Raw genomic sequence first — 26,528 nt, forward strand, 5'->3', positions numbered from 1 at the left:
AAAACCACCAGGAAATGTCTCTTAGACAGATATTGCAAATGAGTAATGCAAGGGACCCATACCTGAACACAAGGAGAGTGGGTTGGATGGCCTTTGGGAAACGGCACAACTCTTTAAATCACCAAAAGCTTCTCCAGGAAACAAAGGCCCATCCTTTTAAATATCAGTATTCATCCCATGAGGCTGATGATTGAAGGTCATGAAATATTGTGACCTCCAAAGAAGTGAGGTTGACAATCACTCAAAGAGGTACACTGGAGAGCATACATGGAATGAATTATATCACAAGCCAGAAATTATAACAGCAGAGGTGACTATCATTCAAGAAATGTAAAGCCCCTAAAAAGAGCCCAGGTGGTCCATTGATCTCCACACAAGAGAATACAAGGAAGGCCTTCGGCATGTTGGGTGGATACCACCCCCACTATGATGGATTTATGGGAGGATCCACATGAGAGTTCTCCAGGATGAACTGGCAAAGATAGGTTGCAATCTGTATCAATGGAGGGAAAATGCAATTCCCAAATCCTTTACAATCCTGAATTTGTTGGATTTGAGGAAGGTGTGGTGTAAAGAAGGCAATTTGTGAGTAGAAGTCTCATCTGGACATACGAAATGACATACACAAAGGAAAATTTGACATAGAAGATGGATACCAAGAGAAGGGGTATATTGGATTTGTCAGTATCCAAGAAGGAGGAACAGGAATTTAAGAGGTGAAGGGACAAATTATGAAAGAATGTGGCAACAAACCCATGATGAACAGGTTGAATTTGATTTTGATTCTAAGAGCATCAGGAGACTTGTGTGTTTGTATGTGCATGTGTGTGCGTGTGTGTGAGTGAGTCATCACTGATCCATGCTTTTTATAGAAATGGAAGAATGGAAGCAATTTTCCACAAAATTGAAAAGCAGCCTGCTCCCATTTATCAGGGCACAGGTTTCCTGGAAATAAATCACTAAACAAATGTCTTGTATTTCTCATAAATGGTAATTCACCATGTCAAGAACAATTCTGGTTAACACAGCAGACACCAAGGACTAATATTCACAAGCCTTCCCAGGGATTCTGGGACTCAGAGAGCTGTAGCCAACCTCAAAATAATGCTAATGTTCTTCAGAATCAAGACCTAAGTCCACACCCATGTGTGGCCAGGAGACAAATGGGGCAAATTCACCCCAGCGAAAACATGCTCCTTCTGGAGTAATTCAAGTTCATCATTAAACAGACGCCTTCTAATACACAGACTCTCCAGTGGTCTGGTGAGAAATCTATATCTGGTTAACTAATATGTCATGGGGCTAAAGATCAAGAGACCCCAGACACGATCTAGTCCAATGACCTCATTTCACAGATGAGGGAACTGAAGAGATGGAGGTTAAGTAACGTGGATAAAGTCACACACATAGTCACTGTCAGAGGTAGGATTTTAACTCAAGCCTTCTGAATCCAGGGACAAGATTCTTTCCACTGTTCTACACTGCTAATAAAGTTGGAAAAACCTCACAGGTTTCCCCAGACCTACCACTCACGCTCTCACCCACTGAATTTCTGGGATGGCTGAGAAAGCATCCAAGATATTTAACTTCTTTATTTTTCTGCTTCACTCCTTCATTACACAGTGTTAACCGCTGAAGAGATTGTGTGTATATTTATTTATGTGTGTGTGTAGAGGGGAAGATGTATTCATGGGAACTTTCAAGTAGCCAAAGGTAAAACCTAATCTAGCACACCATATCTTAAGTGACTGGATTGTAAACTCCTTGAGATCAGCAACTTTTTCTAATCTTGTCTTGATCTTGATTAAATCTTAAAATGGATACAGTAACCAAAACATTTGCCTGCTATCTTCTTTTCCATCTGCCTAGACACATGGTAAATATATATATTTTCATGACTTGTTTAAAGGATAAGATATAGTAGAAAAGGTTAGATAGTACAGTGGATAGAGATTTGGGCTCAAGTCAGGAAGACAGTTTAAATATGGATTTAGAAACTAGCTGCATGACCCTGTTTACCTCAGTTTCTTCATCTGTAAAATGTGGATAATATTAGCACCTATCTCCCAGTGTATAGATTTTTGTGTAACATATAAAATTTTGACTGTATGCCAAAGAAAACTAGTGAATGAAGGCTTCAAGCTTGAACCTGAAAGTCACATTGAAGCATTAATGGGTGAAGACAATACCTACAAATAACCCAGTGTCCTACAGTAATAACACATTGAACATAAGACTATCAAGGAGAAATTTATGACTGAGTTTACAAAGAGACATGTTAGCATCCTGAAATCTAGATACAATAGAAAAAACAGGTTTGAATCAGGTTGCATCTCGGCAATACCATTTAATATATCCTTTCAGAAAATTTTAAATATGCACGTGTACTTTCTTTGGACCATAATATTGTACGTGTTTGCAGCAGGTCTGTGAAATAGACCACAACCAATTTGGAAAAATCCTACAAAACTTATACCAGATTAATGAAACATAGAGCAAATTAACCCTAGAAAGATCAATATTTTTCATCAAAAAGCAAAAAGACAGTCAACCATTTTCAGAACACATGATAAACAGGTCAATGGCTTTCAAAAACCCTTTTAGGCAAAGTAGACATCACTTCCCCCAAGCAATAGTAAAAGATAATAGCTGCATGTTGTTGGACTTGCCAACTGTAACTGAAAGTTTCTCTCCAAATAGAACCTATGCAATGGCTAAGACCTAAGGGATGAAATCAAAAGGCTACCACTGGTAACATTCCCTGTACACTCAGACAACAATATGTTCATTAAAAAAAGAGTAGAATAAATGGCTGTCACATAAATTTGATGGTGAAAACAGAGGGATGAACCATGAAAAAAAATCAAGACCAGGTCATTGTTACAAGATGCCATAGATGCATTCTTAAGGAACCCAGATTTAATGACCAGAGTAGATAATAAATACAAGGAAATGTCAGAAACTGTACAATCCATTGCCTGCTCAAAAAATTTAACATTTACTGAATACCTGATATGACATGAACTGATGGCTAGAATTTTATACATTATAAGCTCATTATCTTTGATTAAAATAAAACAAATTATCATTATCATTGATTAAAATAAAACAAATTCCCCCATGACAAATACAGACCTCAGTATATCCTGAACAACTCAGCCAATAAACTATTTTGAAATCAGAACACTATGATAGTCTGGAGCTCACCATCACCTGAATACAACATTTATTAATCCTTAAAAAGTTAAAAGTAGCAGTTTTAATGATGTCATCATACCAAACTTCCAAATAAATGAAGGAAAGAGTAAGTATTAATTAATACAACAGGTTAAGTGGAGTAGAAATTCATAGAAAATTCAGCTAGTCAATTCCAAAAATAGCAATGAATGAATAAACAAAGCATTTATTAATTGCTTACTATGTGTAAAACATATAGTAAATGAACAGAAAAATAAGTGAAATCTTGCTCTCAAAAAGCTCATATTCTAATGGAGGAGATAGATGATACATACAGAAGACTTCAGGGGCAGGTTAAGTGGAAAATTCTCATGATCCTTTGGGTGGAGCCAAAAAAGAGATGGTTAAGCCTCTTCTTCAATGTCATTTCCAATAATACAATCTTATCAGTTTCTGATGTAGTCATTTGACAGTTCCAAGTACTTTGGTGGCAGGAACTTTCTTTTCTGGGTCTTCAGTAGCTGTGGCTTCAGGAGCCCCTGAAATTGGAGTGGCAAGGCTGCATCTCCACAGGGAGATGGCTGAGGGCTGGAAAAATTGCTATTCCTTAGACTCTTGAGTTCAGGGTCCTAAGCTATCTCCACCAGGGTCTGTGGGGATATGGGTCATGGTCAAGGTGGTGGTGAAGGTTTGACTTCTTGGCACGTGCTACCTCCTGCCTTTCTCTCAGGATGCCTTGCTACTTCAGATAGGCTGGCATAACTGCTTTTCTGTGTGGAAGTTGACTGGCAGCTTGTGCAAATGGTTAGACCCTTCTTCACAGGACTTGCCCAAATGATAGCTGTGGGGGGAAATTTTCTCACCTAACCCTTAATTAGAGTGGCCCAAATATACAGTGTCCAATTTTCCTCTCTGGCCTGGTGCAATGGCTTCATGCCATTGTGCTACCCACCTTCTCTAAAACTTCATTATTGGGTACCCAAAGTCAGTCATGAACACAAGTTGCCCCGTGGGTGTGGCTTGATACAGCTATGTCATTGATGAGACAAAGGCTAATGATAATTACCACCTACATACTGGGGACATAGTCCCAGTTTTCTACAATTTCTACAATGGATCCCATAAGTGGAAATTGATCAATGGATCTCATTGGCCTGTTATCCAATTTCCAGAGCGTTCTGAACATACCAGGAAGCCTTGGAACTGAATGGTAAGTCTTTGGTGGGCCACCCATATTACCAGGCAAACACTCAACTTACTTAGTAATGGAAGAGGAAAGGAAAAGAATAATCACATGAAGTTTTTTTCCAATCATCTCAAAAATCAGACACACATGGATGACCACTAGATTCCCCAAGAGACAAGTCCTTTCCTTCTATCAAACCATCATAAAAAGGAACCCTTAATAAAAGATTTAAAGATGGAAGGGATCATAGAGGCCAGACCATGAAAACCCTTCACTTTAGAGAAGATGAAGTCCCCAAGAGGTTAATGGATTTGTCCAAAGTTACACAGGCAGGAAATATTAGAGGTCAGATTTGAATCCAAGTCCTCTGAATCAAGAACCTGTGGCCTTTTCACTAGACAATACTATCCTCCATTTTAACTAGAGGTTTACTCTTCAATCCCATTTCCCAAGGGCCAAAACAAGATACACCTCCATCAAAGGCCATTCCTGGAACCGGACTCCCCTCATCCCATCTCTTCTTTTATAAAAGTGGACTATATGACATCCAAAGTTAGTTATGTCTGCAGGGCTTCCTGTCTGTGTGACAAGATGTAATTATCTCATTGAGAGTAGCAAAGAATCAAGATGTCAGAGGAAAGGCAGTGAGCTCTCGAACTCACAACAGGATCGCTTCCAAAAACCTCCAAATAATGCCACACACAGTACAATTCCTGGAGCAGCAAAACCAACAGAAAAACGTGCTGAGATAATTTTCTAACCAAGGATGGTTTGGAAGGTCTGAAGGAGGGAGCTGCAGTGTCAATACAGGAGTGGAGCCCAACCCCCACAGTTGTGCTGACATAGATCCAGTCCCAGGAATAGACACCCAGAGCCTCTGGATCAGTGTCTGGTCAGAGGGCTGAGTCCTTGACAGGGGGGGAAATTACAGGGGTCTCTGCTGGTGCTGAGGCAGAACTTGGGTTTTTCACCCCTGTTTGGAACCAGGAGGTAGGCTTGAATAGCAGTGGCCCAGGTGGGGAAAGGGCACAGGCTCATTGGAGCTGACAACCACAGCACACAAAGATGGTTGATTAGCAAGTTGGCCTGAGATTATCTACAGACCAGGGAACAGGCTGGGTGAGTGAAAAACCTGCCCCTCCTTAAATCATACCACCTGGGACTTCTGAAGCTTGGAATACTGCAGCCTGGAAACAGTGCCCCACTTTAGGGAGCTAAAAGTCAAGTAAAAGAAAGGCAAGATGAGCAGACAGGTGAGGACCATAGAAAGTTTATTTAGTGACAAGGAAGATAAAGGTGCACCCTCAGAGGAGGATGGCAATGTCAGGGCCCCTATATGAAAGATTCCAAGAAAAATACCAATTGGTCTCAGGCCATAGAGGCACTCAAAAAGGACTTTGAAGATAAAGTTAGAGAGGTAGAGGAAAAAATGGAAAGAGAAATGAGAGTGATGCAGGAAAGACATGAGAAAAAAGTCAACAGCTTGAAAAACCAAATGGAAAAGGAGATACAAAAGCTCTCTGATGAAAACAATTGCCTAAGAATTAGTATTGAACAAATGGATGCTAGTGACTTTATGAGAAGTCAAGACACAATAAAACAAATCCAAATTAATAAAAAATAGAGGGCAATGTGAAATATCTTCTTGGGAAAACTGCAGACCTGGAAAACAGATTCAAGGAGAGATAATTTGAAAATTATTGGACTACCTGAAAACCATGATCAAGGAAAGAGCTTAGACATCATCTTCCAAGAAATTCTCAGGGAAAATTGCCCTGAAATTCTAGAAGAAGCTAAAATAGACATTGAAAGAATCCACAAATCACCTCCTGAAAGAGATCCCAAAAGGAAAACTCCCAGGAATATTATAGCCAAATTCCAGAGCTCCCAGGTCAAGAAGAAAATATTGCAAGCAGCCAAAAAGAGAGTAGCAAGGATCCTAATACCTGCCATTTCGAAAATACTTTAAAAATTATGAAATACATTAAATGCATGACCTCAATTGAGCCTCAAAATGACCCTGCGATATCAATATTTTTATCCTCATTTTACAGGGCAGCTAGGTGGCGCCATAGTGCATAGAGCACTGTATCTGGAGTCAGGAAGACTCATCTCCTTGAGTTCAAATTCAGCCTCAGACACTTACTAGCTGTGTGGTAAAAATTATTGGAGTTTAGCTGACTCATTTGGGAGGGGCCACACCTGGCCCACCGTGAAGTTACGTATGCTACTGAGGTCAGAAGGAGAAACCTCTCCATAGGCAGTTTTTGAAGGACCTCCCCTTTTGGGGGAAGAAGATTGAATGCTCACTGAGGGGAGGCTGAATCACTTCTGTAACGCTGGCTCTCTTCTCCTCTCCTCTGCCTTTCTGGGGGTGCAAGCAACTAGCAAACTTCCCAGGTGTGGTGAGTGAACACAATAGCCCTTCATTCCTTTGAATTAGCTCAATTGGAAACATCCTGAGGATTGTATAGACTTAGGTTAGAGCTAGGAGAACTTATCTGTATTTCTTTTTCCCTACTTCCTTATCTTTGATTTTTATTAATTTCACCTTTGTTGTTTAATTAATTACCAAGTAATAAAACCTGATCCTTTTGTGGAAAAGAAGCTGTAAGGTTCCTTTCTTATTGACCTGGGAGAAATATCTAAAAGGGCACTTCGGGGGGGAGGGAGCTTTGAACCTAAAGGTCCCTCATTATTTCTGGGACCCCAATATCTAGGCAAGTCACCTAATTAACTCTCCATATATTAAATTTGACCCCCACAGCTGTGTGACCCTGGACAAGTTACTTAATCCTGTATGCCTCAGTTTCCTCATCTATAAAATGAGCTGGAGAAGGACATGGCGAACCACTCCAGTATCTTTACCAAGAAAACCCCAAATTGCATCATGATGAGTCAAATATGTCTGAAAAACAACTGAACAACAAAAATCTCCATTTTGCAGGTGAGGAAACTGAGTCTCACAAGGGGGTTAAGGGATTTGCTTATGTTCACACAAAGGTCAGAGGTGGAATTTGAACTCATGCCCTCCTGACTTTGGGCCCAGCACTCTTATCAACAAAGCACTTTGTCTCCATGAAAGGATGAGCTGAAGCTTGAGCCTCTGGCTAACAGTGCAGTGCAGTTACCAGAAGGTACTGTACTAGCCCAAATGATGCCCTTCAAATGATACTCAAGGCCCAATTCTCTCCTGGAGGGATTTATTCTCATTGCAGAAAATTCACAGCAGTGAAAGAAAGCTACTTCCAGGCTTTCTTCCTCAGTTTATCTATTGAAATGACATATGAAGCAAGAATGGAAGGTGAATGCTCTTCTCACCCCTCACAGATGACTCAAGGGCAGTTATAAGGCAAGGGAGGTGGAGCGAAGCCCCCTGCTGGTCACTGGCTGTTCTGTGGCCAGGAAGAACCAGGCATTTGCTCCCAAAAGAACAAAAAGAGCAATGGGCCCCTACCCAGTCCTGATTTCTAAGGAGGAAGGACTGATACAAACTAGGAGGATCCAAAGTGTCTTTAGGGATTTGGATGGAAGCACCAGACCTTCTGGGGGAAATAGGACAACTCTATATTGCTTTGGACCTGGTGTTTACTTTTCTTTCTTTGGATGCCCAGAGGGAGGCTGGGGCAGAGAAGCCAGGGCTATAGGTCAAGGAGTCAGTCAGTCCTGGAGTTCAACATGCCCCACTCCATCATTTTAAGGACAAAGATACCAAGGCCACAGAGGTGAAATGACTGCCCAAGGGCCAAAGGGTAATAAAGGACAGCTCTATGGGGGACTTACTTCCCTTGAATCTAAATTCAGCCTGTTTTCCATCAATGAGCTAAAAGTTAGCATGGATATTTAAATGAACCAATGACTTCAACCCAAGGTCTGGAAGGAGGGTAGATGTAAACACCATTGTGGCAGGTCCTGAGGAAGGTGGAGGCCTGGGAAAAGGCTCTGGGCTTTGAAACAATATGGTGGAAAGCAGGACCAGTACCTGGCAAGGTTCCAAAACTAGACAGTCAGGCAAATTAATGCAATCTGGGATCCAGGAGCCACTTCTTCCTTATAAATAAACCCTAGAAATGTATATCAAGACCCAAGAACATCCCTGAGGAGAAAAGGAAGAGGAGGATCTGTAATGATCTCAAGAGGGCAGCAAATTGGGGTTCAGAGTATCATATCACAACCCCATTCTCCAGGAATAATAGAGGATAGAGGATTATGTCTAGTCACAGCAGACTGGGCCCATAATTCTCAACTGAATTTTCAAGTCAAGTCAAGTCAACAAGCATTTATTAAGTGTTTACTATGTGCTGGGCATTGTGCTAATTCTGGGAAGGAAGATCCAAGCAGAAAGAAAGATAGACCCTGCCCTCAAAGAGCTTATATTCTAGTGAAGGACAACATAAAAGAGACCTGAAATATGAGTGAGGGGAGGGGAGAGATGAAGACAGTCAGAGCAGGGAAGCTACAGAGGAAGTCCCAGAGTCAGGAGAGCAGCTGGAGAGGAATGAAGATACGGCAGGCCTGAGTATCCTCCAGATGGAGACTCTGGGAGGACCAAGGGAAGCTGTTGGGGCCTCTGCAGAACACGCCATCACTCCCACTTCATCTTCAATATACTCTTGGCTCTGTTTCCAGAGCAACACAGAGCTCCACTTCAGCCCCTCCAAGGAGTGTGCAGGGGCATACACACACACACACACACACACACACACACACACACACACACACACACACACACACACACACGCTCACCCGTCACATGGGGCCCTGACTGCTTCCCTCGGTGTTTCAGCCCCTACTGCCTCATAGAGCAAGCACTGAGGGATTATAGTTTCATGGATTTAGAGCTAAAGGGGACCTTAGAGATCTAGTCCAACCCCTTCATTTTAAAAATGAGGAAACTAAGGGCAAAGAGTAACTAACATGACTTGCTCAAGGCCACACAGCTAACATAAGTGACAGATCAAATCAAAAAAGGGCTTTAATGCAGGTGTCTGACCTGATGTCTCTCCCCCGTGCTGCCCACATTAGCTGCTGCTAATTCACTCTCACCCTCTCCCATACACTTCATGGGGAACCTCTCCCCCCAAAAATGGGTGCTCCCTGTAAGAAAGACCACACATCAATGACTTCTCTGGCCAGCAGAGCCCAGCTCCACCCTTACAGGAATCACTAACCCAGAGTTCCGGATCAATAATGTGGCAGAATACTGGTCTTCTGTCAGCCCAGAACTTTAAACCAAGGATTAAAATATTTAGAGATTTTAGAAAGGCAAAAACCAAGCTCCAAGACAGTTTCATTTCAGAGCTAATCCCCTATCTGGAGGCAAGGGTTTTAGGTAGGGGCCTACAGATTTTTTTTCCACACAACCCCATCCACCCTATCTTCTCTGTAATCTCAGCAAAGGCCAGCAGAATACAGTGTGTCCACCTTCTGAAGGCTCTGACTGAGAGCCAACAGCTGTCCTTTTCTTCCTTAGTCAGAGTTTTCTACAGGGTCTAGAAAGGAAACAGGGACATTGACCAAGGTTTCTGCCCTACAGCCCATCTGAACATTGGCCACGGATTTTATTTCACAAATGCCCTTGTATGCCCATATGGAAGCAAGTGAAAAAGGAGGAAGTCTGAGACAGGTAAGAGTAATCCCAATAAGGTGGCCTCAGTGTTCACAGGAGGCAGTGTGTCACAACAGATGTCCAATGTGTGGCCACTGCAACCTACACCTGCCTTTGACTGCCCTTGGATCACAGCTTAGCTGCCACCTCCCACCTGAGGCCTTTCCTGATGCTCCTGCCCTGAGCACCTTTGGCCTTGGGTTGTGACTTCACATATCTTCATACATCCTTTCTTCTCACTTCTTTATGTATAGCTTACACCTCTCCCATGTAGAACAGAAAGAAACTTTTTGAGGGCAAGAAGCATTGTTGTTTTATTGTATGCCCAGTGTCTTGCACACAGTATGTTCTTCATACATGTTTGTTGAATTGAACTGAAATAACAATGTGCTAGATGTCAGGAAACTAGGGATTCCCATGTGTTGTTCAGTCATTTTTCAGTCATATTTGACTCTTCATGGCCCCATTTGGGGTTTTCTTAGCAGAGATACTAGAGTACTTTGCCATTTCCTTATTTAGTTCATTTTACAGGTGAGAAAACTGAGGCAAACGACTTGTCCAGGATCACAGCTTTTCTGTGTTTGAGGCTGGATTTGAACAGAGGAAGATGAATGCTACCTAGCTACCCATTCCCATCCCTTCTGATAATTAGTTGGGTGACCTTGGAAGAGTCATTGAAACACTGTGGGCCTCAAAAATGGCTCAAAATGAGAGCCTTGGAACCAGTGATCTCAATCATCCTGCCTAGCTCTAAAATTCTATGATTCTTCATCCGTTCACATAAATTATCATCGTAAGAGCAAGACATTACTTTGGGAAATGAAGCTCGGACAAAATGGGCTTAAATGATTTCTCCTAACTTAAAACATCAGTGGTAAAGCCAGTGAATTTTGAACTCCCTCACTCACCAATCAGGACAACTCAGCCCCAGGCCAGAGTTATAAACCTGAGAAGATTAACTTACTTAGGAGAGGAAGCGCTTTTGAAAATTGGGTCTGGTGGTACCATTGAAGGCAAGGAGAATGGAAGACAGATGGCAAGAAACATGGGGTGGAGTTACTGTCCCTACATAAACTCTACTGTCAGGACTGAATTGAGGGGAAGTGGAGGAAATGCTGAGAACACATCCTGCTGCCATACAGAGGAGCCTAGCTTCCTGTCCTCCAACTTTCCGACCCAACATTCTAAGGGGATTTTAGCATCACCAACACTTGTTCTTTCCATGCTTATCTGAACACCAGTGATCACCAGCATGTCTGTCTTCTCCTAGATTGAAAGGAATCAGCAGGGAGCAATGTAATGAGTCTACTTTAGCATAAAACATAATGAAATAGATTGGTTCAGGTGCTGAGATGGTCACGAAAATGGCTTCACCATCCTAATTTGTTCTAATCGCCAACTAGGAAGCATCAGCTCATTTTCCCTCTCAAGCTGCCAACTTCTCAGTGGCTACCCCAGTGACCACTATTAGCAAGCATTGATGTAGTCAGTCCTGAGGGGTGACCAGAACCACCTCTGGTTGTTACAAACACTCCTGGCTATCTGGAGATGATGCTCTTTCTGATACCAACACTATTTCAAGACTGCAAACTGCTTATTCAAGGCAGTACCCAGAGAATAGCAAAAGATGGTCTTACTGTTTTTCCCCCTGGGTAATATTCTCCCTAAGGAAGGGAAAATGATTAAAAGAAATTGTGGCTTGGTAATTTTTCTCTATTTAAGCAAAAATCAAATCAAAATCATTGATAGATGATCCAAAAAACTGCACAGTGGCCCAAAGCTAAAAGGCATTGAGCAATAGAGTTTTCTTTGTCATAATGAAAAGCTTCTCCAATATTAATAGCTAAAATAACCATCTAACCCCACCACACACACACACACACACACACACACACACACACACACACAAGCAAGAATGGCTTGTTCCCATTTTATAGACTTTATTTTTAAAACTCATCTCTTCCCAGTATTTCTAGGTTTTGTTCAGGAATTAATTAAATTATTCCACCATCTGAATTTTTATTAATATTTTTAAAATAAATTGCAAATTAAAACAAAGATGAGGCATCACTTCACAGCTATCAGAGTGGCAAATACAACAAAACGGAAAATATTGGATATTGGAGGGGATGTAGGAAAGCTGGAATGCTAATCCACTGTCGGTGGAGTTGTGAAGATCCAACCATTCTGGAGAGCAATTTGGAACTATGCCCAAAGGACTATAGAAATGTACACCCTTTGATCCAGCAATACCTCTTCCAGGTTTATATCCCAAAGACATCCCCCCAAAAGAGAAAAATACCTATTTGTACAAAAATATTTAGAGCAGCTCTTTTTGTGGTGGCTAATAATTGGAAATCAAAGGAATGTCTATTAATTGGGGAAAAGCTAAACAAACTGTGGTATATTATGTTGATGAAATATTATTGTGGTATAAGAAATGACAAGCAGGATGACTTCAGAAAGGCCTGGAAAGATATGTATGAACTGATGGATAGTGAAGTGAGCAGAACCAAGAGAATATTTTGCACAGAGACAGCAATATTGTTTGATGAAGAACTGTGAATGACTTGACTATTCTCAACAATACAATGATCCAAGACAATCTCAAGGGACTATCAAAACATATTCTCTACCTCCAAAGAAAGAACTGGTATCGATGGAACAGACTGAAGCATGATATTTTTCATTTTCTTTCATTTTTTTCTTTTAATCAAGTTTTCTTGTACAAAATGACAAATATGGTAATGTTTTACATAATCATACATGTATAACCCATATTTGATTGCTTGCTGCCTCAGGGAGGGGTGAGGGGAGGAGGGAAGGAAGGATAAAAATTGGAACCCAAAACTTTAAATAAAAATATTTATTACATTAAAGACTGAAAAAACAAACCATACATTATAATGGAACCTCTTTATAAATAAAACCTAATTCATGAATATTCAAATAAATAAATGGAAAATCAAATGAATCAATGAATAAATAGATATATGATAGATAGATAGATAGATGGATGGATAGATAGATAGATAGATATCTAAACTCCATGCCAGTATAGTATAGAAAACCAACCAGTAGAGTTCACAGAATACAATTTGAAAGAAATTCACTGCCTTCCAGTGTGTGGGCAGATCTCCTAGGAAGAATTTCTGTAGAGACAGGGATAAGAATCACACAGGAGGATCAAATGAAGGAACTGGGAATTTGCAAGCTACAGAAGAGAAGACTGGAGGTGGGGGGAGAGCATGGCACCTGTGTCATGCATTGGAAGGACTAACAAATGGAAGAAGGATCACATGATTCTATTTGGCACCAGAGGGAGGAAGCAGGAGTGATGGAAGATGCAGGCAGTCACACATTATGGTTTGCAGTCAAGAATCCCTAAAGATGAGAGCCATCCAAAAGTGGATGCCATATCCAGAGGGCATGAGTCTCCCTCCTTGGAGACCATCAGGCAGATCATTGGTCAGGGGCTGACAGTGAGCATTCAATGTGAAGACTTAGTTTGGCCTGCATGGCCTCTGACTTCCCTTCCAAGTCCCCAATGAGTCTTCAATAGGAGAGGGGCGACGCAGATGAGTTAGGATCTGTGCCAGAAGGAGAAGTGCCTAACGCCAGCCCATTCACTCATTCCTTCCCTCAGGCAGTGGATTTAGTGCCTTTCTGAAGGACCGGCTGTGTGGCAGAGACCACAAAGCCCTTGAGAGTCAAAGGCAAATGTGAAGAAGAAAAAAACAGTATGATCCCTCAAGGTGCTTCCATTCTCTTAGAGGAAAGCATAAGTATTTGGGAAGAAGAGGCTAGAAACTGAGAGGATGAGACAGACGTTCCTCGAGAAGGTGACCTTCAAACCAACCCTTGAGAGAGGCAGAAGTGAGGAGGGAGGGCATACTAGGCAAGAGAGGGTGATCTGGGCCAAGCAAAGCACAGCAACGGGAGGTGGAATATCTGCAAGTACACTGAATCATGGAGATACCTAAGAGCGAGTACAAGCAGTGTCTGGCACTAAAAGTGGCTTGGTTCCCAGATGATGGCTCACGATTCCTGGTGACCTTCTCTTCACATCTGGATGCAGCATCACATTTATCAGTATTTATGACAGGGTCTGAACTTCTGGTGCCCAAGAGGCTAAATTCGATTCATGAATTCCAAGGTACATTTCTTGATAACTTCAGCACACACACTATGAGGGGGAAGTTTGACTCAAGGCAATTGTCCAAATCATAGCCAACAGTGTCTTGGAGCACTGGGAGTTTGCTACTGGTGAGGAGAGGTGTTTTCTTAGTAACAGGTTAAAGTGGAAAGAAAATAATTCATCTTCTTGAATCTCTCAAGAATTAAGTTGGCTGCACCCTTTATTCCCTATACTGAGCTGTGTCAAGGTCCCAAGCACAATAATAACACAGATAAAAATAAAGAGGCAGCCATGAGAATGGCAATCCTCTATATGAAGCTTGAAAGTTTTCATGGCACTTTATTTATATTATCTCATTTAATTATCACTGCAACCTAACAAGTCAAGAGTTGTTGTTGTTGTGATCTTTGTTGTCATTATTGTTGTTATGCCCTTTTTACAAATAAGGAAAGAGCGATTCTTGTAGGTAGTCAATATCTGAAGCAGAATTGAAACTCAGTTTTTCTGGATTCCAAATCCAAGTGCCCAATCGACCACACTATGCTGGCTCTCCAGCATGAGAAAGACAGTAGCTTGAAAGACCAAGAGTTCCAGGCACTCTCTCCAGCCTCCTACAACTTCATAAAAGGTACCTTGCTCCTGCATGGGCACTCCTCCTAATCTTCCCTTCTCAGAAGCGCACAACTGCCTGGTACCCTGGGGCAGGGCATTCCACTTTGCATCTGCTGCTCTTCCTGGCTTCAACTCCATGGAACAAGATGCCTTTGCACTGGATACCCATTGGTGCCTGCCACCACTTTCCTGCCTTCTTGTGTGTGTTGTCTCCTCCTTCAAAATGTAAGCTCCTTGAGGGAGGGACTGTCTTTTTATTAATTGTATCCCATGTACTTAGCACAGTGCCTGGCACATAGTAGGCACTTAGTCCATATCTATTAGACTGGACAGCCATAGGCCAAACCCACTGAATTCATTCCTCAATGATTGACATACTCCCACTCCCGCAATACTTCCCCTTTCCAGTAGTTCTGAATCCTCAGCTGTCATTGCCCACATCCTGTTCTCCCCTCCACTGCCCATTCTCCAGTTGCCATTTCCCTCAAGCCAATTCAAATCACCCACCCTTTCCACCTTCTCAAGGTGATTAATGATTTTGTTTTAAACAGTTTCCTTTCTTCCTCTTCCCATCTTCTTGCACTCTCTGAGTCCTAGTTGCTTCCTGATGACCCAGCCACTCTTTTAGGCACCAGCTGTACTTTCATTTATTACTTCTCTCTCTCCCTAATTCCCATGTCAAGTAGGGAAAGCTAGAATATTCCTTGCTCCCCACAGCCACTTCCAGGTTCTTCCTCTCCTTCCATCATTCAGTAACTTCTCTCTTTTCAAGTTCACTCAATCCTTATTTATCAGCCAATGAACATTTGATGGCTATGATCTACTGAACTCTAATACCTTTCCTTCCTTCTTCAAGTTCAGTGGCCTCTCCTCCCCAAACCCTGCCTTCACACTAGGGGATTTCAATACACATATTGACACTCTCTTAAACTCTTTCACCTCTCAGTGCCTCCACTTACTATATTTCTCATGACCTTCTCCTCCACCCCACCTCAGCTATGTCTAGGGGAAGTGTAGCATGGTGTCTGGAACACAGTAGGCACTTAATAAATGCTTGTTGACTTGACTTCCCTCTAGGCAGATGACTCCCAGATTTACATATCTAGCACCGGTCCTACATGACCAGTTGCCCACTTGACATTTCAAACTGAATGTTCCAGCATTATCTCAAACGCAAAATGTCTGGGACATAATCCATCATCATTTTCCCCACCCAAACTCCTCTACCAAATCACCTCTGTTTTGTCAAGAACAACACACTTCTTCCAGACTCCTAGGTCTGTGATCCTGTCACTATCCTTGACTCCTCATTCTTCTTCATCCCCCACATCCAGTCAGTCAATCAACAAATATTTGTTTACTGCCCTCTATCATTTGCCAAATATTGCCATTTCTACCCCTAGATCATCTCTCATCTCCAATTCCTTCTGTCCACCTACATCACAAATTGCTAAACTTTTATATTAGGAGAATGTTGTAGATATACTTTACCTAGATGAAAGGAAAGCATTGATAAAGTAGTTCTTGCGTTGCATGTTCTTATGGAAAAGATGGCAAGATGTGGGCTAGAAGATAGGACAATTACATGGATTTGGAATTGTTTGAATGGTCAGGCTCAAAGAGTAGCCATTACTGGTCCAATATCAGCTTGGAAGGGGGTCTCTGGTGGAGTGCTCCAGGGATTCAGGCTTGACCCCTGTGTTTTTAACCTTTTTATTAATAACTTAGATAAAGAACTCGATGGCAGACTGAACACATTTGCGGATGATATAAAGCTAGGAAAAAAAGATAGCTAGCATTCTAGATGATAGACTCAGTGTATATGGAATCATGCGGAACGAGGAGTCAAGGATTACAAGGTTACAGACCTAGGAGACTGGAAGAAGTGCGTTGTGTTGTAGAGGAAGCTTGCAAAGAGCTCTGGAATCTGGACTCTGAGTGTTAATCCTGGCTCCAATTCTTACCAACTGTGACCTGGAACAATTCACTTAACCTTTCTGAGGCTCAGTTTCCTCATTTGTAAAATGAGAATAACAATAGCACCTACCCCACTGGGTTGTTGTGAAAATCAAATTAAGTGACGTGTAAAGTGCTTTGCAAACTTCAAATTGCTCTATAAATGTGGCTGCTACTATCCTTATCGTTAAGAAATGAGCTGAGTCTAGCTTGCTTTATTCTTCTTTGTTTTGCATTTTTGTTTTGTTTTGTTTTTTGGTGAGGCAATTGAGGTTAAGTGACTTGCCCAGGGTCACACAACTAGTACATGTCAAGTGTCTAAGGTTGGATTTGAACTCATGTCCTCCTGACTCCAGGGACAGTACTCTATCCACTTAGCCACCTAGCTTCCCCTAACTTGCTTTATTCTTGATGAAGTCTTGCTGTCTCCTTGTGACCATTGCCCTTTTCTGGATGGTCACTAGCCATCGCTTAAAGAACTGTTCTATGACTTTGCCAGAAATTAAAGCTTAGCTCCCCAGATTGCAAACTCCATTCTCACCCTGCTTGTGACAATCATCTCCTGTCCTCTGGACCCTTCCTGTTGCCCATGATCTTTCACATGTCATTGACAGTGGCTTAGCCACCACATTCACCAAATCAATTGAATCTCTGAGTATGTAGCTTGTCTGGGCCAAGTAACTTGAATTCATTAAGGACAGCCAGGAACTCTCTTACAACTACTACTAATAATATTTATAACTAGCATTTTCATATTCTTTAAGATTTGTCAAGGGCAAAGGGTATTATTATTAATTATGTCCTCCTTGGCCCAGGGGATAGAACTAGGAGCAATCGGGAGAAAGTATAGCAAGACACATTTAGGATTGTGGTCAAGATGCATTTCTAAACCATTATATGTATCTCAAAGTGTAATAGGCTGCCTAAGGAGGCAGTGGGTCGCTTTTCAATAGCAGCTTTCAAGGAAAAGCTGGAAAGACACTTGTAGGACATGTTATAACTGGGGATGTTTACAGGAGCACAGGTAAAACTTCAGGACCATGGAGAGTTCCCATCCAGCTCTGTGATTCAGTGCTTCAAGAACAGAACAGTAGGTCAGGCCAAGCCCTTGACCATTGTTTCTTCAAGCAGTGTTGTCAAGCCCACATGATGGATCCCAGATTTGACATCCTTTAAACTTGATAATCAGTCACTGATAGCAAGCAGGACCTTTGTGCCAAGCCTCAAACAGTCACTTAGAACCCCAGAAACCACCAAGTTCTGCTTTGGGGGGCCTTAGGCGGAGGCCACCCTCACTTTTGGACTGCATCTCCAGAGGTTTTCCTAAACCTTTGGGATGCATGGTTATTCGTCCTTGGTTATTTTTCTTCTTTTACTAACAGTTTCTTTGGTAACACTGGGATGGGACAGAGATTTTCCTAGCTTTCCAGAAGCAGGAGCATCTGAGTCAATACAAGTCAGAGAATCACCCAGAGTCTGTCCAAGCATCTCTGACAAAGCTTCACAACAAGAAAAAAGTAATTTTAATGTAGCACAAAAGAAATACACCCCCAGAATGGCCAAATAAAGTGGGAGCTGTTGAAACGTTGGCTGCCCCAAATCCCACCACATAAGTGACTATCAGACACAGACTTGGAGAATAATGTTAACTGAAAAATAGTGGCAGCTAGCCCAGGATGATGTACAAAGTTGTGTCTCCTGGATATCTGGAGCTTTGAGAGGGGGGAAGAAGAGGAAGGGAAACTGTGGTATGCCAAGGCATCAAGGAGAAGCAAGGCCTTCCATGCCAGATGTTTTTGAGAAACAGCCTAGCAAAGTCACAGCTGAGTCCTTGTCTCTTTGTTTGCAGTAAACACACAGAGCCCCTTGGTGGAGGCTGCTGGGAGCTCAGTCACATAGGCATAATTGGCGCATGTGGATGAAAAGAGTGAGCTTTGGGTATATGTCCCTGACTGACTGTGGCAATGCCACAATCCCAGAAGGACAGAGCTCAAAGGGACCTCTGAGGCCAGCCCATCCAACATTTTCCTGAGCAGAAGTTCTGACTAGATCACATCTATCTTCTGTTTGAAAATCCCCAAGGCTGGGGCAGCTAAGTGGTACAGCGGATAAAGTAGAGGCCCTGGATTCAGGAGGACCTGAGTTCAAGTCCAGTCTCAGACACTTGACACTTACTAGCTGTGTGACTCTGGGCAAGTCACTTAACCCTCTTGTCCCACCAAAAAAGAAAGAACGAAAGAAAGAAAGAGGAAAAAAGAAAATCCCCAAGGCTGATGAAGTCACCCACCTGGACAGGCAGGCACCCACCTGGTCCCCTGGTGGGCGGCCCTCATTGCCAGGACACCCTCCTTGCCCCATAGCAGAAACCCAGCTCTCTTCAACAAATCGATTTTCTTTTACAAGTGACCACCTTTCAGATGAATATCTGAAAGGCAAAAATTATGTCCCTGCCTGAGGTTTCTCTTCTCCAGGAATAAAACAAACAAACCCAGAAAGTTAACACAACAGGGTAAACTCCCAAATCCTGAAATAACGTGGAGAGGAGTGTGGCTACTTCCCCACAGAGTCTACATGCTCCATGGATGTGTGGGTGTGTATGTACATGTATGTGTGTATAATTGGCTGGGTGTATTGTGATAAATGCTGGGGAACAAAAAAAAATCCAAAAGACAGGTCCTACTCTTAAGCAACTCACAATTGAATTGAGCAGATAATGACTATACACACAAAATACATAGAGGAGAAATTGGAGATGATCAGCAAACAGATAGCACCAGCATTAAGGGGGATTGGGAAACACTTATTCCAGAAAGGGGGACTTTATCCAAGGCATGAAGGAAACAGGAAGTCAGGAGGAAGAGTGGGGAGGTGGGGGGGGAGCATCCCAGGCATGAAGAATGGCCAGTACAAGTGTCTAGAGTTGGGTGATGGAGTGTCAAGTGTAGGGACCAGCACCATGGACCAGGAGGTCAGTGTCCCTAGATCACAGACAATGTGCAGGGGAGGGAGGTGTAAGAAGATTGTAAAGGTCAAATGGGCAATGCCATGATAGGTTTGCAAAGTCAAACAGAGGATCTGATATGTGAATCTATGTATGTGTGTGTGGTTGTGTTTATATGGATATGTGTGTGCATGTATGTGTCTGTGTGGATGTGTGTGTACATCATAGTGTAAGCCCATGAGTGTATGAATCTCTGTGTGCACATAACTATGTGCATACATGTATGCGTGTGTATCTATAGTACTGGGACAGCCAGGTGGTCTGAAATCAGGATGACCTGCATTCAAATCCAGCCTTGGACACTTACTAGCTGTGTGACCCTGGGCAAGTCGTTCAACCCTGTTTGCTTCCGTTTCCTCATCTATAAAATGGGGACAATAAAAGCACCTGCCTCTCGGGGTTGTTGTGAGGATCAAATGAGATAATATTTGTAAAGCTCTTTCTAAACCTTAAAGCACCAAATAAATGCTGTGCTTCAGAGGAGGCAAGCAGCTTGCCCTCGGTCACAGCACCAGGAAGTGGGGCGGGGTCAGAGAAAAGACCAGGATACAGGTCTTTCCTAATTCGAAGTTCAGCCATTTACTCATCACGCAACGCTGCTGCTCATTAACATTCTAAGCAGCCATTCTAATCAATGGGTACTTCCCATTTTCACAATCGCAGATTGAACAGCTATCAATGTTGAGGTCTTTTCTTCAATTTTAAGAACATCCTTAAGACACAGTCGTAACACCAGGATCAATGGGTCAAAGGCACTGCTCAGTTTCCTATGTTTGTATATCCTGTGGTACCAGAAAGACCATGCCAAATTAAAGCTCAGAGACTAATAACATGTGTGTCTGCTCCCCACAGTCCAGTCAAAATGGAATTTGATCATTTTAATCAGCATTTTCACATCTTAAATTACAAGAGGTTTTAATTTTCCCTTTTCAGATGACATGGGAGTTTGAACAGTTTTTAAGATGATTGACATTTATTTCCTTTCAAATATATATTATCCTTGTGTATTGTTATTATTAATCATAATTAATTATGATAATTAATAGCATTTACATAGTGAGGTTTGCAAAGCAGTTTACATGTGATTTCACCAACTGGTGGCACCTGTGATTGGTAATATGGAGGGACGAACCCTCCCCCTCAGCCATGACAACCCCTATCACTGCTACATTTGGGAGGGCAGCTAGGTGGTGCAGTGGATAAAGCACTGGGCCTGGATTCAGGAGGACCTGAGTTCAAATCTTACCTCAGATACTTGACACTTACTAGCTGTGTGACCCTGGGGAAGTCACTTAACCTTCATAGACCCGCAAAAAAAAAAAATGAAATAACTGCTAAATTTGGAACACTGAATCAATCCATTCAGACCCTGAATATCTGGTTTTTATTAGAAAAATATGTATCACAACATTTTCCCCACCTTTTCTTTAGGATAAATTGACTTTTGTTGTGCATTTTAAAAATTTTTACATAATCAAATCTACGCATTTCTCACTAGTAATATCTTCTATTTTCCAATATACTAAAAACATTTCCCCTTGCTACAACTAAGATAAATATATTATTCCTTCTCCTTTCCCTTTTTAAAAGTATTTTAAATATATACACATATATGCTGTTAATAATAATAATAAAGGTTAATCATTTCTATCTGTCAAAACTTTATCATTTCTATCTGTCAAAACAAAAAAAATTGTCTGTCAAAAAGATTTTAAAATTCCCTCCATATCAGTCTCTGATGTTTCTCAGGGTAATGTCATATACACACTCATGTGCACACACATATATGTATGCGTATACCCATATGTACACATACATGTAAACATATACAGATGCACACATATATACATATACAGACACATATATATGCCACCAAAACAATTAGAATTTATTGCCATATGTGATGTGGGGTGGGCATTTATGGAAGGTGAATCCAATGACTTTTTGTGCTATGAACATCCATCTTCTAAATACTTTTTGTATGGAATAATGGTTCCTTTCTTCAATGTTTTGTCATTTGGGTTCCTCAGGCATTGTTATTGCACTTGGCTTTGCTTGCCTCTCTAGATTGTCTCTTTCTTTCCATCGATCCATTTCTCCCCTATTTTTATCCAGGGTTAGTCATGATAATTGCTGCTTTAGAGGCTATTTTGAAACCTGGCAGAGCAAGTGCTCTTCCAAAAATTTCCCCCTATAATTCTCCCTGAAATTTTTGCTTGAAATTTGTTTTTTTTCTTTATATAGTTATAAATTCATTTGGGAAGTATTGGTATTTTTACTATTGTAGTTTGAACTAGCTATATGCAAAGACAGTGTGGTATAGTAGGGAGAGAGCTGGTCTCAAAAGAAGAAAGACCTGAGTTCAAATCCCACACTTGAAATAGACTGGCTATGTGACCCCAGGCCTCTAGGCAACCCTTAAAAACTCTAAGCAGAGAATGTGTTGACCTACATTGGAAGACAGAGTCCCTTACCTGGAAGTTCCTTATACCAATGAAATCCCAGTGACAGTCCTAATCCCTGGTGCAGGGGAGGTCCCTCCAACTGTTCCATTTTGAGATCACTACAACATAATTAGAAAACTGTTGGCCTTGGAGTTAGGAGCCAAGAGTTCAAATTCTCCAACTGGTACTAGAGGCATTGAACCATGGGCACCACTGAATCTCGTCCATCCTTAATTTCCCCATGTATACCTCAGAGGATCATTGCAATGAGAGGCCTGATCAGCCTCCAGCTGTTATACAAAGGGCAAGCATTTAAATCTGTCAAAAGTATTTTAAAATATCCTCCCTATCCATGTCTGGTGTTTCTCGGGGTAAGGCCAAAATCTTTCATAGACTGTGTATTTACTGCAAAAGATTACCATCTTTCTAACATTTTCTCTGATTTTTGTTAGTAATACAGACAATGGAGATGAGTGTGGGGGATTTCTCTTATACTATATCTGAGAATTAAGACTATCTTACATCCTACTAAGTCACTAAAATCAAGCCACCAATCAGCTACCTCCCAGAGGTTTGAGTATTTTCAAAACAGACAATCACGCTGTTTGCAACTTGAGATTTTTTTTTACCTCTTCACTACTGATTCATATGACCTTCATTTCTTTTTCATACTGAAAGGTGTGTGACTACAGTGAACAATCTTGTCTCTAAAATAGGTAAGAACCTGCACGTCCCTCCCTACTCTAGGACTTGGTCCAGCTGTGCCCCATTCCCAAAATGGTTCCCCTCCTGGCTTCCTTCTAGTCTCAGTTCAAATCTCACCTTCTACAAGAAGCTTTTCTGGATGTCCCTTAATGCCAATGCCTTTTCTGTTTGTATCTCGTTAGCAATAGCTGTTTGCGTGTTGTCTCCTTCATTAAACCACAAGGTCTTTGAGATCAGGGACTGTCGTTTGCCTTCCTTTGTATTCCCAGTGTTTAGCACAGTGGCTGGCACATAGTAGGTGTTTAATAAATTCTTGCTGTCTGACTGAACAAACATCTCACATACTCTAAGATAAGGCTGCTGTCTTGGTCAGTTTTGTTGTGTTGCTTTTTTTTCTCTGTTTTTTCTCATCATTACATTCTCATCATTACATCTCTACTCTCTGGGGAGGGAAGAAGAGCTAAGAGGCAGAGCAAATCAAATGATAATTGTATAAAGTACGTTGCACTGTGTCTGGCACATGGTAGGTAAAACGTGTTAGCTATTATGATTGTAACATATTTAGAAGTGAAGGTGAAGCAAAAACAGTTGTCTTAAGAGTCTGACATTGACATTTCTTCTATTAACTTTCACTAATCTAGTAGTTTCACTAACATATATAAAACTAGGTCAATTAGAAGAGGTGACAGTTCACCGACCAGCTTCACCCTGTCTCTGGTGGGAATAATACTGCTGTTTCTTCATCCTGCAGAAGGGTAGGTCCCAGTGGCTATTTGTCACCTGTCTTCCAAAGACTCATCATTCCATTAGTCAGGACACTCCTTACAATGACCCAGAGTTCAAATAACCCCAGCTCATAAAGACTTCCAAGAAAGGCTTTATTAGAGGACTTTTTAATCGCTTTATAAAGAAATCTCTCTTATCCTTTTTTTCTCTTCTTTCATTACTCTTCATTTTTACTTGTCTTGCATTGTCCTATATTTATCACAGTTTCTGTTGGAATAGGGTTTTTAAAGCATTGGGGGGATGTTTATCCTTTTTAAAAAGTATTTTAACATGAAATTTTAAAGACCAAATGATCTAGTGGATAGAGAGCTGACCTCAAAGCCAGGAAGACTTGGGTTCCACCCCTGCCTCTGACAAGTGGTGTCTGTGAGTCCAAGCAAATCATTGAAGCTCTCCAGGCTCTGGGCAAATATGGACCACTGAAAACTGCAGACAAGGTACTAACCTGCATTAGTGGAGGATGTTTCCCTGTCTGGAGCACCCTGCATCAGGGAAATCCCAGGTTCAGACCTTGTCCAGAACAGAAAGAAATGCCATGTTTCATCAAGTACTGCTTCTGCATTTATTGAGATAACTATATTATTTTATCATTTTTCCTACTTATAAGGTTTATTATGGAGTATTCCTAATATTAAATTATGTTTGTATTCTTAATATACATCCTAGTTGACCTTAAAAATGGTCGATATACTGCTCTATTCTAGTTGCCAACACAATTCTTAATATTTTTTCATCAATATGCCTTAATGATATTAACTGTAGTTGCTGTTTTTACCAGCCAAATATGACAGGTTTGGGGATCAAAAACATATTTCCTCCATTGAAATACTTAGGTAGCATGTTCTTTTTCTGGACATTCAGTCTATGTAAGGTATGATTACTTTGAAAGATTAGAAAATTTTGTTCCCATTCACCTCAGCCCTATCCCCTCAAATTCCTGAAATGCCCAACTCTGGACCTGTTTGCCCTAAGAAGATTCCTTTCATCTCACACTCCTTCTTCTCTTGGTCCTTCCATCTTCCAGCTCTCACTGAGAGCTGGCTCTCTCCTGATGACACTGCTTCCCTCACTATGCTTTCAAAGACTGGCTACAATTTTCCCCATATCCCCCCCCCCCCCCCGCCCAGTGGTTTGCTGGTAAACATTTAACTATTGGCTCTCTTTAAAGCCAGGGTGGGGGAAAGTATGCATATATGTGCATACATAAGTTTATTAAGATTTTTATTGAATTAAAGGATGTGCAACACACAATTTACAAATAATAATATAAGATGTAATACTATTTATTGTGAATCCCATGTAGCCAAGTAATTTGCACAGAATAATTTTATTGAGTTTTGCCAAATTCTTGGATCCATGGCCAATTTATGGTTGCAATTTGACCATGATTTCATCAATGGAGCATCATCCCAATACGCTAACTCTTTTGCCAATAAGTTATTGTCCTTAAACATGATACATGATCTACTGTTAAATTATTTCTTATACTGGCACAAATTGTTTTCATTAAATTGAAACCTCTTTCAGCTTCAGTTGTACGGACAACAGGAGCAAAACTACGTTTTTACTTTTTTTAACAGTTCCAGGGATTGTATGGCCTTCCTTAATAAAATAAAGACTTTATTATATATTCCCTATAAAGTCCTGAAGATCATTCAAATCAATTTCAGATTTTAAAATTTCACTTCAATGATATTTCTCTCAATAGTTATCTATGGTAAAGTTAGTTCTTTATAAGGCCAAATAAATGGTTTTAATGAATCAAAATAATTAAAATGATTTTGTAGCTGTTTCTGCACAACAAAAGACATAAATAACTACTGCTTTATTATATTTTCTAGTAACATTCCTAGAAATAATATTTAGATTAATTTTTTTAATTAAATGGAATTTCTTTGAGCTTATCTGACTTAAATCTTCACCATGATATTCATTTTTCCAATACCAAGCTTTAAATTTTTCAAAACTGTTATGGTGTGTTTGATTAATTTTTGCACTTTCTGAATGTTAATTCTTCTTGACTGCAATGCAGTTGAAAGTAATGAAAATTCTTCAAGAATGTCAATCATTAAAGAAAGATCTTGCAAGAGTTAAAGTTAAGTAATCTCTTCGCTAAACCCAAACTGGAGGAAGAATGAGATACATACATACATACAAATATATATGTGTGTACATATATACGTGTGTGTATGTGCTAACTCCATGCTGCCCATCACTTTCCCAGAACTCAATCAATATTAATTATTTCAATTTCAAGAGCTTTAGCTATTACTCCTAACTCAGTTTGATTTTTTTAGATTGAAGAGAAGTAGAATAATTTTATCCAGACATACTTTAAAATAATGAACTTATTTTATTTTAGATATTGAATCACCAAGTGATAACTGCAACTGATGATTTAAAGTGTCAAATGATATTTTAGGAAAATTTGCTAACAGCTTCATGTCTAGTGCAGACTTTCTTCCCAGCATTATATTAATACCATCAGAATAAAATGACTGAGTTTGCTTTCAAATATTCATTATTAAAGCCACAATTATTGAAAGTAGATTACCATATTGAAGATAAGCTCTTCTGTGTTTGATACCAATTATTTTAAAGCAGCAAATAACATTACTTGTGGAAAAGCTGACTAAACTGAGCACTATGTTTAACAACCAGCTCACCAAAAAAAAAAATCCTGAAAATTTAACAATCAGCTCTTGAAAACCAGGCCCAGCCTGCTCCAGCACACTATTCCTCCCCTCAACCCACACACTGATCGTGATGGGGAAGTAAAAATATTCTTTGTTCCTCACTGCCTCTTCCAACTTCCCTTCCACTGTCATCATACAGAAGCCTCTCTTCCTTTGAGATCTATGTCATCCAAATATATTGCACAAACCAAATTCTGTTAGCTGTTATTTATCAACCCC

General features: G+C 40.8%; 1 protein-coding gene across 2 annotated transcripts in view; it reads right to left on the reverse strand.

Annotated features, from left to right (window-relative positions):
- Positions 1-26,528, reverse strand: part of AMPH (amphiphysin) — a 196,882-nt gene that overhangs the window by 150,265 nt on the left and 20,089 nt on the right. The window lies entirely within an intron of this gene.

Source organism: Dromiciops gliroides, chromosome 1, assembly GCF_019393635.1.
Source record: "Dromiciops gliroides isolate mDroGli1 chromosome 1, mDroGli1.pri, whole genome shotgun sequence".
Classification (NCBI taxonomy): domain Eukaryota; kingdom Metazoa; phylum Chordata; class Mammalia; order Microbiotheria; family Microbiotheriidae; genus Dromiciops; species Dromiciops gliroides.